Here is a 16,101-nt window from a genome sequence, read left to right on the forward strand (position 1 = left end):
ACAGCCCTAGATCAATGCACAGGTTTTTATGTCTGAATTGCCTGGATCACGTTTTAACACTAAAGCACAAGACTGTGTTGCGAGGACAGGAAGCTGCACTGCCCTGGAGAATTTCTTAGTTCTAGTCTAAACTTAAAATGTAGATCTACCTACCTATGTTGCTTAGGAGTGTGAAAAAATCACACTCCAGAGTGCTGCAGTTAAGCACTGTGTAGTATAGCTGTGCTAGGTTGATGGAAGAATTCTTCTCTCTACCTGGCTATCACTTCTCAGGGAGGTGGATTACTTTGATAAAAAATCCTTTCTATTGTTATAGGAAGCATCTACACTGAGGCACTGCAGTGTCATAGCTGCAGCCCGACAGGTGGTCTGCTGCAGCGCCCATGGTGGAGACATGCCCTGAGAGGCTGGTCAAAAACAAAATTGAGGAAACAGTTCCCATCAGAAAATACAGTTCTATCAAAGTCAAAACACTTTGTGAAGTCAACACCTCCCCAGTGAAATGTTTCAGTATTCCTGTCAAAATGAAAGTTCATTACGAATTTTGTATTATATTGCTTAAAATAAAATGTTGAACTAGAAACAATGATTTGATTTTGTTTAAGTGTCTCAATCATTCATAAATTAAATTTGTTCACTATTATCTTTTGTGGAGAAGTTTTAAATTATTGGGTTTCAATCCAAGTTTCAAAATCTCAGAATTCTCCATGAAATGGAATTTCTGTTCTCTGCACAGCTCTAGCCTCAAAGAGCTTTAATGAACTGGCATTTTCTATATTGCTATATCTGTCTTTGCTGTTTTGGGCACTGGGTGGTGGGCAGCTCTGAAAGTAGACAGAATAGAGCAGGGGTGGCCAATCTGAGCCTGAGAAGGAGCCAGAATTTACCAATGTACATTGCCAAAGAGCCACAGTAATACATCAGCAGCCCCACAACAGCTCCTTCCCCGCCAACAGCATCTCCCACCCACCAGCACCTCTCTCTCCCTCTCCGCTCCTCCAGATTAGCTGTTTTGTGGCATGCAGGAGGCTCTGGAGGAAGAGGAGCGAGGGCATGGCAGGCTATGGGGAGGGGGCAGGAAGAGTGGAGCCAGGGGTTGAGAAGTGACCACCCCTCGGCACATTGGAAAGTTGGTGCCTGTAGCTTCAGCCCCAGAGTCAGTGCCTATACAAGGAGCCACATATTAACTTCTGAAGAGCCACAGGTTGGCCACCCCTGGAATAGAGTACTGCTTTTGGGCCTGCCTTGGATGGGGAGCCAGGCAAAGCTGAGACCAGTTACAGAACCAATGCTCTTAGTTGTCAAAGCTGACACTGAAGGGTATGTAAAAGCACTGGGAGGTATAAGTGTACTGCTGTAGCTGCAGCACTGGCAATTGTTGACTAAACTGGCATTTCAACAAGTCAGTTAGCTTCCCCAGAGAAACCAACAGCACTTTCAGCGCCAGTACACAAATGGCAGTAATTGTGTGTGCTGTGTTAAAAGGCATGCTAGGAAGCTGTGTTAACAGGCCTGCTATAACACCTAAAATCTCTAGTGTAGACAGAGCCCTCCTGAAATTTATTTTCCAACATGGTCACAGCTGGTACTGCTCTGGCAAGGTTTTTTGTTTTTTAAACATCCATGCAAACCAAAAATCATGTTCCAGACCACACTTCAGAAACTATGTCTATATGGTCTATAGCAGGGGTCAGCAACCTTTCAGAAGTGGTGTGCCAAGTCTTCATTTATTCACTCTAATTTAAGGTTTTGCGTGCCAGTAATACAATTTAATGTTTTTAGAAGGTCTCTTTCTATAAGTCTATAATATATAACTAAACTATTGTTGTATGTAAAGTAAATAAGGGTTTTAAAATGTTTAAGAAGTTTCATTTAAAATTAAATTAAAATGCAGAGCACCTCGGACCGGTGGCCAGGACCCGGGCAGTGTGAGTGCCACTGAAAATCAGCTCGCATGCCGCCTTCGGCACTCGAGCCATAGGTTGCCTACCCCTGGTCTATAGAATGGCTAAAGAACAAAGTTGCAACATTATTTTGCAACTGTGTAACACCATAGTTACAACAGCTGTCAAGTTTGAAAACAGTTTCAAGCAGTTATAAATCCCAATATGTTGAGGGCTTTACATACCGTACTTGACCCTATTCTGTATTCCTTACTCAGGATAAACTCTCACTGCTTCATAAGGGGTTATGACTGAGTAAGGCAAAGATGCACCAAAATAACTAAATCAGTTTTAACTCACACCTTTTGTTACATCAGTGCAAGTACGTGGACACACTTATTTTGGAATAAAAGTGTCCAAATGCAAAATTGCACCAACATAATAAAAGTGTGAATTAAAATTGATACAGATATTTCAGTTACAAGTCTGTATATGGACCTGCTCTAAAAGACTGAGCCTGAATTGGCTTTTGCTGCGGTTTAACTAAGGACCCAATTCTGTAAACCTTACTCACAGTAAGTAGTATTTCATCCCACAAATAGTCACACTAGTTTCAAAGACATAAATGCTACACGACATGAACAAAGATTGTAGAATCAGGCCTTAAAAGAGACATATCAAAAACACCATTTGAAGGATCTCATATTAATATTGTCAGAGCTTCAAACAGAACATTTTTCTTTGCTATTCATTCTGGCAGGTTGTCCTACCTCTAGTGGCAGTACATGAGAATTGCTGAATAAGTCTTCTATGGAATTAGTATGTTATAAGTAAGCAGTTTTTACATCCTGGAAATACTACACAAGTGTCTAATGTATGTTGTGTGTGAAAAATTAAAATTTAAAACAATCCATATATTGGTATTCTGCAATGCCCAGACTCTTAAAGTCAGGTACTAGATACACCTCTACCCCGATATAATGGTACCTGATACATGAATTCGGATATAATGCGGTAAAGCAGCACTCCGGGGCAGGGGGAGAGGCGCACTCCGGTGGATCAAAGGAAGTTTGATATAAGGCGGGTTCACCTATAACGCTGTAAGATTTTTTGGCTCCCGAGGACAGCATTACATAGAGGTAGAGGTGTATGAGGAGGCTTTCCAAGTCAAGTGCTATGATTTGCCCAAAGAAGCAAGTAACAGATTTTGGGCATGACCCTGTCTTCCTTATGTAACAACAATACACTGAAGCTAGAGGATAAGGCCCAACTCTTAAAAGAAAGTTATAAAAATCCCAAATCCATGATTCATCACTACAGCCACTCTGGGATTGGGCAAATTACATGCCATTGTGATGGAGAAGTTATTCAATCGCGGGGAGGACAGACAGCAACATTGTGGTTTCTGATGGGAGTGCATCTAGTTAGCCTCCCTTATCTACTTACCAAGATGTAACATCACCTCTGAATTTGGCCCAACGTGATTGACACCACTTGATTTATTTTATAATCACTTCCTTAATGACCACTGCCACATCCTCATCATTCATCAAAGCTAGTGGGAGCTCCATGTGCAGAGGGCATCCCTGAATGGGCCTTTACTCGTGTGACTCATAATTTGGGCATCATTTTGTTTTCTTGGAGCCAAATTGTTCCCTCCTTTAGAAAAGACCCATGGGAAAAAGAAAGCACACTGGAAATTGTGCAAGATGCATTACATTCCAAAGACAGATTGGTTTCTGACCTCACATGATGGGGTTGAGGGCATCACCTGAAAGGCTCTGGGGGGGGAAGTTAGGCTCTAATCCCTCTCAAAACCCTGGGCAGTAAAATGGGCAGCAGAACACACTGTAATACTGCCTTGCTTCTCCCTCCAGATGGCTGCACTGATCCTGAAAGGCCCATAGGAATTTCACACATGGAGGGTTTGAAGTACTGAGATGCAAGGTGAATTAGAAATTTAAGTGAAGCCTTTAATTCAGTCACTTTTTAATAAGATTTTGATAATTTATGTGAATCTGCAAAGTGTTTGCTTTTATAACATCTAATTGATAAGTATATAATCTGGTTTTAACTTAAGATCTGCAGGTGTTCCCCAAAGGTAAATATTAGATTCTTTATTGCTTTCTTTATTCAGTAATGATAGCGGAAATGTCTGTAAGGTTCCTAGCATCCATTTCCATGCAGATAGAATCATATTTTATAATATAGTCGTAAATCTGACAGAATAGCCTCTTGCATTCAAGACAACACAATAAATATCGTGTTGTGGCTGAAGTAAACATGTTTGGAAGGAAAATGAAATAAAGATGTTATTAGAGGTTTAATGAAAGAACCATAATTGCTTATTTACAAAAGATGTATGTGTACATCCCTAAGAGGTGCAAAGCCCATGCTGAGTTTGCAGCTTCTTGATGAGCAGGACAATGGAGATTCTCAGCAGGATCCTACAGACTCTGCAGAAATGGGTTTAACACTTCTCAGAGATGATGGATGCCTATATAATGCTAAATTATCTCTGTCTATCTCAGGTTTTTAAAAGATGTCTATCACCATGGTATCAAAGCACCAATTACAGTACGGCTGCCTTTGTACAGGTGTGCCTAAGCACCTCTGCACATGAGGTAGGCATAATACCAGATACCCAAGCACCACTGAGGGAAGCTCTGTATCTGTGTAAGGCATAATATCTCTATACTCTGGATGCAAAATTGATCCCATTGTAGAAGGCCCATATCAGGATTAAAGAGGGATTTAAGTGGTACCTAGTCCTTGTGCTGGCCTTGTGACCAAGGATGAATTTCACCCTGGAAGCACAAGAGAAGAGGTTGAACTGCATTGTCTCCAGTGCAGTAATCTAGAGAAGGCAATGCTGTAGGCCGAATTAATCTAAAGTAGTTTTTGCATGTTGCAGCAACTACTGATGCCCAGTACACTGTTCCCCCTCCTCCACTTCCAAGAGGTATTATGCCTCAAACAGACACACAGCTTCCCGCCATTGTGCTTGGGTGCCTGGTTCTCAGGGACCACATTATAACCCACAGAAAACATACACATTGTACCAAAAGTTAAAATTATTGTATAACTCACAAGCGGCAAAGACCCAGGTGTGTGGGAGGTCAACACTGGTGGTTGGAAAGTTCAGATGCTGCAACACACACAAGTAAAAAATAAGAAAATCTTAATGTAATGTTTTGGGTTTCTTAATGGTTCTCTAAAATGAAAGAACCCTCTATTATGAATACTACCAGTATTCATTGACAGAATGTACTGGAACAGCTCAGAACATTTTCTGCAGACATCCAAAATAAAAGAGAACATCACAAATCATTCCCTCTTCCCTCTCTCCCAAAGAGAACAAGAAAGATACTGATGCTCTTTCTTCTCTCTCCATCATAGCTATTTGTAGGGAAGAGTGCATTTGACATCTTGTGCTGCAGAATAGAATAGAAAATAGAGGACTGCTAAGAAAATGTAAACTCCAAGGATTTATGGCAATATTCCAAACACAGGGCCTTTTATGATTTGCAGGGAGGAAGCACAAGCTTCTATGCTTGCACAGCAATTAAGAACTAAATATATTAAGAACTGAATATAAAACTTTTGTTAGAGAAATAATATTTAAGTCTTCCCTCCCCCTCCAACAGCTCCCTGCTTTCCCCATCCCAATTTATAACTCTTTAATTCTTGCCGTGTCTTTCGTGTAATAATCCCAGCTGTTTGCGTTCCATCTCTTGAAGAATAACTTTCCAAGACTCAAAGCATACTTTAAGGAGAAGAAGGCCCTCTCATAACCTGTAAGACGTTTCACCATCAATCATTCCAGCTCTTTTGCCACAATGAGTTTCACCCACATCACAGATGTATAGCATACTGATACATTCAATATAGGCCCTTTCTGTGGGGTTGATCCTGTCTGTGAATCTGTAGTGCCACTTCCGCTATATCTGGATGCTGAAGGATTTGATATTCTATTATAAACAATAAGTCCTTTTGCCATGATTGACAAAGACTGGAATAAGGGCCTTGCTATACAAGTGTGAGAGGTGGTAGATGAACTGAGCACAATAGAATATTTCTGACAATATAACAGAATACTTCACACAGAGAAGTAATGAATCTCCATGATTTTAGATTGTATAAAGAAATGGGGAGTCACCACAGCAATGAAAAAACATACATGGTGGGATCATTCAGGAGCCTCCTGTGTTTTCTGTCTCCACTCTCACATTTCTTACTTTTCCTAGTGTGACCAGGATACAATACTTCTTCACATAGCAAAAATGGGCTAGTGCTTTTAGGCTGCAAAATGGCAGTCCCACTGAGATTTCAAAATATGGGATCAGCAAAGATCCATAGGACCCAGAACGAGATTTAGAAATAAAGTTTCAACCTGCACAACCTCATGAACACTGAGCTGCACCCCCCAGAAGGTCCCTTGTCTCTGCTCCCCTCTCCACTATTTTTCTTTCACCCCCCACTATTTGTAACTGATTCCCACTTGTCCACCTGATTTTCTTTCAATTTCCTTTATATCTGCTCCTTATTTTGCCATTCCCTTCTTTGGCCCCAGTTCCTTATACTGTGCCCAAGTTCCTTATACTGTCTCCATGATAATTCCAAAGCACCTTCCTACTGCTGACTTCCCTCAGCAGCTATATCAGGCATGACCAGACATGGTGCTGCATAGGACAGTCTCAGTCACTGGACATTCCCAGGCCTGGGCTCCTATAAAGCATGGGACAACTGCCCTAGCTGTCCCTACTGGCACAGTCCTGTCATAGATTTATTAAGCATATTTCATAACACAGCAAGAGAGTGAACTGGAGGTCTTATCTTTAATTTGTACTTCCAATGGACAAAGTTTACAGAGAAATTTTAGGAGAGTGCACTGCGACGTCTCTGCTCTCACCTCCTCATTTGACCTGCAGTCTGGGATTAATTTTCCCATGCATCAAAATGGCCAGTCACTTGATGTAGTCTTCCCCAAGTACACATCTCTTATCTTTATGGCAAACCACACACATTTGTCGCCTGGAACAAACATTGGGAGAAAGTCAAAATTAGCCTTTATAAGGCTGTTAACTATCTCAAGTTAATTGGCAACAAATTAATTTAAAGTACAAAATCCAAGCAGACATACCTTTTGTATCAGTCCTCTCTCTAGGACCACATATCCAGGCTATATTTTGCTGCTTCTTCCTTCAGAACATCTCTAAAATCTGGTCTTTCTCCTCCATTCCCATAACTACACTCTTATCCAGACCCTCATCATCTCTTATACCAACTACTCCAACCTCTTCCTTTTTGGCCTTGACAAATCCCACCTTGTCTCATTTATATCCCTTCAAAATGCTACTGGCAAGAGTATTTTCTTGTCTTCACTTTTAAGGCTCTTCAAAGCCTACTTGTTATCTCTTATACTGTATCAAGACATTGAACCCTGCCTCTATTCTGCAAAATATGTCAGTCTGTCTTGAATGCCCATTTATAAAAATTTCCAGCAAGCATCTTCTGCTTTCTCCCATGCTACCCCTTATCCATGTGAGGAGCTCCCTGAAAATATCCACAAAGCCACCACATTTTCCTCCTTCAAATCTCTTCTTAAAACTCTCCTATACCATGATGCCTACAAAATTTTTGATAATGGTTACACAGGTGGGGTGCTGTGATTGCTGCTTATGTAGTCTGACTAGTATCATCTCACTGTTATCTTGTGCCTACTTTGCAGAGCTTACAATGCAATTATAAAATCAGAGGGTAGCCATCTATTCTCTCCTTTTATTATGCCGTAAGCTCTTTGGGGTAGGTACTGTCTCTTTGTTATGTTTATACAGCATGATGGGGCTGTCGTCTTTAGATATTACCACACTACAAATAAAAAATGACCAGTGAAGCTCCAGATTTATTTTGTGCAGTTACACTAGCTAGGATAAAGATATATAAGGAATACAATCCCTCATCAGGCTTCAAGATGTAAGCCAGTCACTAAGGTCCAGATCCACAATGGAAGTTAGGAGCCTAAATACCTTTGTGGATCTGAGTCTAACTGCTTGGAGTTAGCAGGAAACCTCCCTAGGAGAAAGTTATTGCAGAATTGTCCATTGTATGAGTTTTTTCACTTTTCTCTGAAGCTTCAGGTATTGGCCACAGTCAGAGACAGGATACCAGACTAGACAAACTACTGGTCTCTCCCAGTATGGTAATTCCTGCAACCCAATACAGGATTGGTAAACAAAATAACCTAGTACAAGCAGGCGTCATGGTTGGGAGGAGTAGGCAGGAGGTCAACACACATTTCAGATTTGAAGCAAGTAGTCAGTGGAGTCAATTGTTATTCAGTATGTAGGAGGCCTGGGGAACTAGACGTTTTATTCTGACAGAGAAATGAAAAGAAAATGTATTTTTATAATATTCCAGCTGTTTTTTGTTTGTTTTTTAATAAATGATCTGGATCAACTTTTGAAGCATGTTCATGACTACTGCATTAAGGAACTTCTGCTAAGACAGGTTTTCAAACAAAGAAAACATGGTACATTTGATTAGTGCATAATACAAGGGTCCTAGCTTTCCAAAAGTATTCTGAATACTCAAAGTCTGCCCGCATAAATGTTTAACAATAATTCTTCAGCTGATTTTTAACAGACTGAACATTAAGCTGTTTTGGCTGATTTAAGTCTCTCAAAGAGAAATATTATGTATTACCAGAATATTTGCCGTTATTATACTTTCACTGCATAAATTTTCAGAGATTCTGAAAAGATTTCAATTTGTGTATTAAGAAGTAATGATAAACTGAAATAGCAAATAATATGTGGTTGTAAGATTCTAATTCTGGGTGCAGACATTAGTGACTGTATTACACAGAGGAGACATTTGCAAGACGATGGGTGTTAGCACTATTATCTTGGCGAAGTTCCAGTGTAATGCCTTTCTTCCTATTTTAAACCCCCCCGATAATTACAACTGGACAAAAAGTCACTTCCTGTCCTAAACTGCTGCATATTTTTATTGTGAAGTATTAAATGGCTGCTGTGTTCCACAATGGAGGTGGCTATATTTCAGTAGTCAGTAGAGCGAGTGCATCATATAACTTATTAAAGACCATAGAATTATAGAATATTAGGGTTGCAAGAGACCTCAGGAGGTCATCTAGTCCAATCCCCTGTTCAACGCAGGACCAACACCAACTAATCATCCCAGTCAGGGCTTTGTCAAACCAGGCCTTAAAAACCTCTAAGGATGGAGATTCCACCACCTCCCTAGGTAACCCATTTCAGTGCTTCACCACCCTCCTAGCGAAACAGTGTTTCCTAATATCCAGCCTAGACCTCCCCCACTGCAACTTGAGACCATTGCTCCTTGTTCTGTCATCTGCCACCACTGAGAATAGCCTAGCTCTATCCTCTTTGGAAACCTTCAGGTAGCTGAAGGCTGCTATCAAATCCCCTCTCACTCTTCTCTTCTGCAGATTAAATAACCTCAGTTCCCTCAGCTTCTCCTCATATGTCATATGCCACAGCCCCCAAATGATTTTTGTTCCTTTCCACTGGACTCTCTCCAATTTGTCCACATCCAGGGGTGAAAGCAACTTAAAGGACTTACCAGTACACCAGAGTCCTGAGCAGGGGCATGGCCTCAACCAGAAGAAGCGTGGCCTGTCAATATTTAAAGGCAGTGGGGGTCAGGCAGCACTTTAAAGGGCCCAGGGCTCCCTGCAGTAGCCAGAATCCCTGGCCCTTTAAATCCCCTCCGGGGCTCCAGCAGCTGGGTTCAGGCAGGGATTTAAAGGGCCCAGAGCTCCGGCTGCTGCGGGAGCCCCGCTGCCTTTAAATATTGTAAGGCCACACTTTTAAAGGGCCCAGGGTTCCCCACAGTGGCTGAAGCCCTGGGCCCTTTAAATCACCGCCAGGGAAGCCAGTCCAGTCTGGCATGGTGTACTGACTCTGGCCGGTACGCCATACTGGCTTACTTTCACCTCTGTCCATATCCCCTCTGTAGTTGGGGGGGACCAAAACTGGACACAATACTCCAGGTGTGGCCTCACCAGTGCAGATTAGACAGGAATAATCACTTCCCTCAATCTGCTGGCAGTGCTCCTACTAATACAGCCCAATATGCTCTTGGACTTCTTGACAACAAGGGCACACTGTTGACTCATATCCAACTTCTAGTCCACTGTAATCCCCAGGTCCTTTTCTGCAGAACTGCTGCGTAGCCGGTTGGCCCCCAGCCTATAGCAGTACATGGGATTCTTCCTTCCTAAGAGCAGGATTCTGCTCTTGTCCTTGAACCTCATCGAATTTCTTTTGGCCTAATCCTCCAATTTGTCTAGGTCACTCTAGACCCTATCCCTACTTTCCAGCATATCTACCTCCCCTCCATTTTGGTGGCATCTGCGACCTTGCTGAGGGTACAATTCATCCCATCATCCAGATCATTAATAAAGATGTTGAACAAAAGCAGACCCAGGACCAACCCCCAGGGCACTCCACTTGATACTGGCTGCCAACTAGACATTGAGCTGTTGATTACTACCCACTTAGCCGAACAATCTTGCCAGCTTTCTATCCACGTTATTGTCCATCCATCCAATTCATACTTGTTTAACTTGCTGGCAAGAATACTGTGGGAGACTGTATCAAAAACTTTGCTAAAGTCAAGATGTATCAGATCCACCACCGGATTCTGGAATCCTGCAATTTAAAAGGCCAATATAAATCTAAATCATTCGTCTGTTTTACTTATATTCATTAGTATAGAAAACAAACTGCAGGCTATTAACAATCTTACCACCTGGAATGATCCATCAGGATTACGCATTCATACAGGAGCGCTTAAAGACCCAAATCAGAACAAAACACTTGCTGTGCTGGGTACTGCACATACAGGAAGATGAGGTCCCATCAAAAACACTTCAATTTTACAAAGCCAAAATTCAGCAAGGGAATGTCACAAACAGCGGGGGAGGTGGCGGGAGCACAGGGAGGCCAAGGGTAACTGCCAGGCACACAGTTACCTAGGCTACGTGTATCATTAGTTTCTGAAAAAGCAGCAGAGAATCCTGTGGCACCTTATAGACTAACAGACGTTTTGGAGCGTGAGCTTTCGTGGGTGAATACCCACTTCGTCAGACGCAGGTAGTGGAAATTTCCAGGGCAGGTATATATAGCTAGCAGCAAGCTAGAGATAACGAGGTTAGTTCAGTCAGGGAGGTGAGGCCCTGTTCTAGGCAGTAGAGTGTGAAACCAAGGGAGGAGAAACTGGTTCTTGCAATTGGCAAGCCATTCACAGTCTTTGTTGAGTCCAGAGCTGATAGTGTCAAATTGCAAATGAATGACTCAGCAGTTCTCTTGAAGCTGGTCCTGAAGTTTTTTTGTGCACGGCCTACCCCTCTGATATTAGTTTCTGAGTCACTGATGCTCTCCTAGGATTAGTGCAGAGACATTTGGCTGTGGCCCACGTTCACCAGGGGCTGGTCACCGCACAGACCAGAGATGTCCCACCTGCTGGAAGTGGGTCAGTGACTGTCCTAATTACGGGGAGGCAAAGAGGGTGTCAGCCGGGGCCCTACCCGCCGCATGGGGGACAGGGCGTCTGCCAACAGGTTGACCCAGCCCGGCTCAGCACGGGGGGGGCGGGCGTGGCGCGAGCCCTGGGACCCGCCGGCGCAGACGAACGTCAAGACCAGCAGCGCGGTGGGCGGGTCATGACGTCACTCGAGAGGCTGGTAGTTCAGCCACGATCCGGCAGCCATAGCGCGACGCTTCCTGCAGTGTCAGCGGGGGGGCTGACAAAGGGCTCCGCACAGGCAGCGGCGAGCCGAGGACCCGCGGCCCCGAGGGGTGAGTGCGGAGCCGGCAGGCCAGGGGGTCCGTGGCTCCCCAGCGGGAGCGCGGCGGGGCCGATGGGCCCCTGACAGGCCGGCGCGGCGGCGGAGCGGCGAGACCCCGGCCCCGTGAGTGCGCCCCTGTGAGTGCGGGCTCCGGGCCCCCGGGGGGGTGTCCTATCCCTCCCCCCGGCTGGAGCCGGGCGTAGCCGCGCTCCCGAGGGGCGGCTGGGCAGCGGCAGCTCCGGGCGTCGCCGGCGGGTGCAGAGGGTCGGGACCCTCGGCAGCGCTGGGTCGGGCTCTGGCCGCGGAGCCGCCCCCCCGCTGCTGACAGGTCCCGGCACATCAGCCTCGTCCGGCCGCTGTAAACACGCTCACGTGGAGCAGGTGCCGAGCCGCCGCGCGGGGGCGCTCCGGAGCCTGGCTGCCCCCAGCCGGGACAGGGAGCTGCCCCCAGCCACGGGCCCCCAGGGAGCCGAAGCCTCCCGGCCACAGCTGTGCACCCAGCGGGTCCTGAGAGCAGCAGCCAGGCTGGGACGGGCCTCACAGCCAGCTGCCACTTGGCTGGGGCGGGGGAGGAGAGGGTTGGGAGGTCACCCAGCCTGTCCCTTCATCATGCAAGGGAGAGGGCCCTGGAAACCCTCATCCTCAGCTCGCACTACCGCTGGGTCAGGATATTTGACTCTCTGTTCGCCCCAATCTCGAAAATCAAAAGCTGGGAAGTCTCAGAAACTAAGTAGGGCAGGGCTGGAACTGGAGAGGGGAGCATCGATTATGCCATAGCTTTACTGCTCACTGCTGGAAAATATTTTGAAAAAGTTAGCGTGTGCCAATACTTCCCCTTCTGGTGCCCCAGCTGAGGCATTACAGTTAAGGACAGTGGTTCAAAGGGTTGGCCAAGATGTACTCTCTTTGTCTCATTAGTACGTTTAGGAAAAACAGATTTTTTTCCCAGCTAGCCCAACTCAAAAATCAGTTTCTCACAGATGCTTGGATTTCTCTTTTCCTGATTGACAGCTTTCCCTGACCTGGGAAAAAACAACATACAGTATTAACATACCCAATATCCATTTAAAAATATTTGTAAGCACCACAAAAATAAGGAAATTCAGGTTGAGATTGATTTACATTACTGAAAATCCTGCATTATCTAACTAAACCAGAATGGATCAGAAATTGTGTGCAAATGTTATTTAGAATTTCCTTGTTTTTGTCTTTGTGACCTAGCTAATTTTATCCAAGTATAATTTTTAGCATTCATTATTTAAAATATCTTTCAAGTGAAAGAACTCCCACAGAAACTTATAAAATTGGACACAATAATTCATGCTACTGGTATCTCATTAATATGATGTAATAGATAATATTTTGAGATTATTAGATCTCAAAGCACCTTGCAGGTATTACTTGCATTTCACAGTGCCATGTGAGATAGGTAAATAGTACACCTCTACCCCGATATAAGGCGACCCGATATAACACGAATTAGAATATAACGCAGTAAAGCAGTGCTCCAGGGGGCTGCGCACTCTGGCGGATCAAAGCAAGTTCGGTATAACGTGGTTTCACCTATAATGTGGTAAGATTTTTTGGCTCTCGAGGACAGCGTTATATAGGGGTAGAGGTGTAGTACAACCATTTTGGCTCCTCTTCTGCAAAATATGCTTCCGAGTAGCCCCATAGATTTAAATGGGACAACATACACACTTCAATACCTTGCTAAATTGAGGCCTTTATAGACTAACAATCTGAGGCACAGAGAGGTTAACTAATTTGCTCAAGATCACGCAGTGAGTCAATGACAGCTAGAAATAGTAGAACCTAGCTGTCTTGACTTCTGATTCTGTTCTCTAATCACTAGATAACTCTCCCTCCCAAGTAATTACAGGAAGTTTAACGTGTAGATTGTGTAGGTATATATTAAGGCCATCTAAAATTACCCTGATAAATAAACAAATAGAATGAAATTCCAACACCTCAATCAATTTTAATACTTAACTTTAACCTCAAACTATTGGATTTCTTGACAAATCTGAAAGGACAATAGTTTCTTACTGTCGTCTTTTAGTCTGTAATGATTCTGAAGGAGACTGTCTCTGACTGTGTACATACATAATGAAAACATATCAATATCCTGATCATATTTTGGAACGTGGCGACTTACAATATATATTATTTAGCTAGTACAGTGGTTTTCAACCTTTTTTCATTTGTGAACTCCTAAAACAATCTTGAATGGAGGTCGGACGCTTTTGAAAATCTTAGTCATAGTCTCCGGACCCCTGGGGTTGAAAAACCACTGAGCTAGTAAATGATAGCTCCAGTGCAATGCCTTGTATGTATTACATTGTAACAAGACTTCTTAAATCGGAGATGTGCAGTTTAAAATCTCAGAAAAGTAATGTACATATTAAGGTCTTTTTAAAGATTAGCTCATTGTTCTGAATAAATTGCTTACCCAATTTCCCCCTTTTTAAAAAAAAGGCCATTTGTACTCCTGAATACAAAAAAGGAGTATAGACTATGCTATGCAGAAACCATGGTGATGAGCTGGTTATAAGAACATGAATAGAACAGAATCTTAATTTTGAAAACTTCTTGATTTTATTTTCACTTTTTTATTAAACTAAAAAGTAGCCAAAAATCAAAGTTCTATGCTTGGAGAAATAAGTTACATTTTAGTCCAGCTTTTCTCTGCCAAGTTAAAACCTCTTGTAAAAAGGGGTTTCTAAAGGAAATACTGGCAAACAAGTGCTATCATGACACAAGCAGTGTACTTTTAGGTACTTTATGGAGGAAGATTCCTTTACTGAGCTGGAAAGTCATCAGTGTAGAGTAGCTGTCATACTGTATAGTCTGTTGGCAAAACAGCTAACGCTGCTAAAATGATATGAGCTGTGTGCAAGTGGATCCCTGCACCTGTAGAGTCTCATTGACGTCACTGAGGCTCCATACAGGTGCAGGAGTCCACCTGTTTGGATTAGTTTGCAGGAGGCCTTAGGCCCTGATCCTGCAAAGATTTATGCCCATGCTTAGCTTTGTGTGTTGTTAATAGTCCCGTTGGTTCTAATGAGCTTTGCAGTTATAGACTTCTTTTCTAAAGCACTTTGAAATCTACTATGACCTAGGGATTATTATAATTATACCAGCAAACCCTTCAGTATGGATTTAGCTTATAAAAAGTGCTTTTACTAGTTTAGTTTATACTGATTCAGCAAGCGTAATAGGTTATACTAGCAAAAGAACTTTTATACTGGTATAACTATCATCATAAAGGGTTTTGCCAGTAAAGTATTGTCACAAAAAAAGTCACGTTCCTGACTGATGTTGCTATGACAAAAAGGTCTAGAGTACACTTGGCTTGGTCCTTTATATTGGTGAAAACTTACCACTTTCCATTGATACCAGTTTGAATGATAACTTTTTACCCAGCCAATAAATGACAAGTGGAAGCAAGAGCATGATGCATATGTATATTTTAAAAAAACAAATAAAAAAACATAACATTTGGAGTTGAGATAGGATCAGGGAATCTGCAATGAATCCAATGTATGTGTTAAAATAAAAAGAAACAGTAATAAAATGTAATATTGAAGAATAAAGAATCACATTTATTGGAACTTTAGTAATCCAATAAAATATTTCAAAATATCCAAAAATATATTTTCTCTTAGTTATTCAGTAATGTAGTAAGTATGTTTAAAACAATCATTAGAAAAAAATCTTGTGCAGTTTAGCCAAATTCATATATGTAGATTTTATATTAATGAGAGCTTTAGTATCCTATTTCTTTTGTTCCTGAATTGCTTACTGTATATTGCACTGTAATTAGCTTTTCCTAATTCTCTCTTCTTCTATTGCCTGTAAGAAATAGTTTATTTGAAAACAGTTTTGTATTCCTGTGAGCTGGCATTCTTTCAAGCTAGACCCTGATACAGTTCTTGTGTTTGAATGAAACTGTGAATGTTATTTAGCAATAGCACATTAAGATGCTCAAGTCCCACTAATTAGCCTTGCTGTGCAAAATAATTGCAGAGCTTATTCATCTCTTCTGAAACAAAAAGTATTTACCAAAATTCTGAGAAGAGCACAGAATCTAAATGGCCATTTGCTGATATGTAGCCTATTTAAAAAGTGTTTTGAAAAAGAAATAGAACATCAGTCAGGAATATCATTATCAGGGATTTGTTATCAAAAGAATATAATTAGCATTCTAGTCTACTAGAAAGTAATCTTGGGTTCTGAAAGGAGATTGGATTTTAGGAAAAAAGATACTAGAATAAGAATAGTTAGTCTTTGGGAGGACAATATGCACCTACTCCTAGAGAATGTTTTAAAAATATATATTAATTACTTTTTAAAGTTTTTACATCTTGAACCAGAACTAAA

At 42.4% G+C, this 16,101-nt stretch overlaps 1 long non-coding RNA gene across 2 annotated transcripts; it reads right to left on the minus strand.

The window, feature by feature from the left end:
- Positions 1-3,835: 3,835 nt before the first annotated feature.
- On the minus strand, positions 3,836-10,835 carry LOC116820577 (uncharacterized). 2 transcript variants are annotated; one of them, XR_004372654.2, is made up of 3 exons: positions 10,680-10,835; positions 7,027-8,259; positions 3,836-5,317 (listed from the first exon to the last, which is right to left on the minus strand). It is a non-coding gene; the product is annotated as an uncharacterized LOC116820577 (long non-coding RNA). The 2 variants fall into 2 exon arrangements; XR_004372655.2 differs by having other exon boundaries at positions 10,677-10,835.
- Between the last annotated feature and the right edge of the window lie 5,266 nt (positions 10,836-16,101).

This window comes from Chelonoidis abingdonii, chromosome 8 (genome assembly GCF_003597395.2).
Source record: "Chelonoidis abingdonii isolate Lonesome George chromosome 8, CheloAbing_2.0, whole genome shotgun sequence".
NCBI lineage: Eukaryota > Metazoa > Chordata > Testudines > Testudinidae > Chelonoidis > Chelonoidis abingdonii.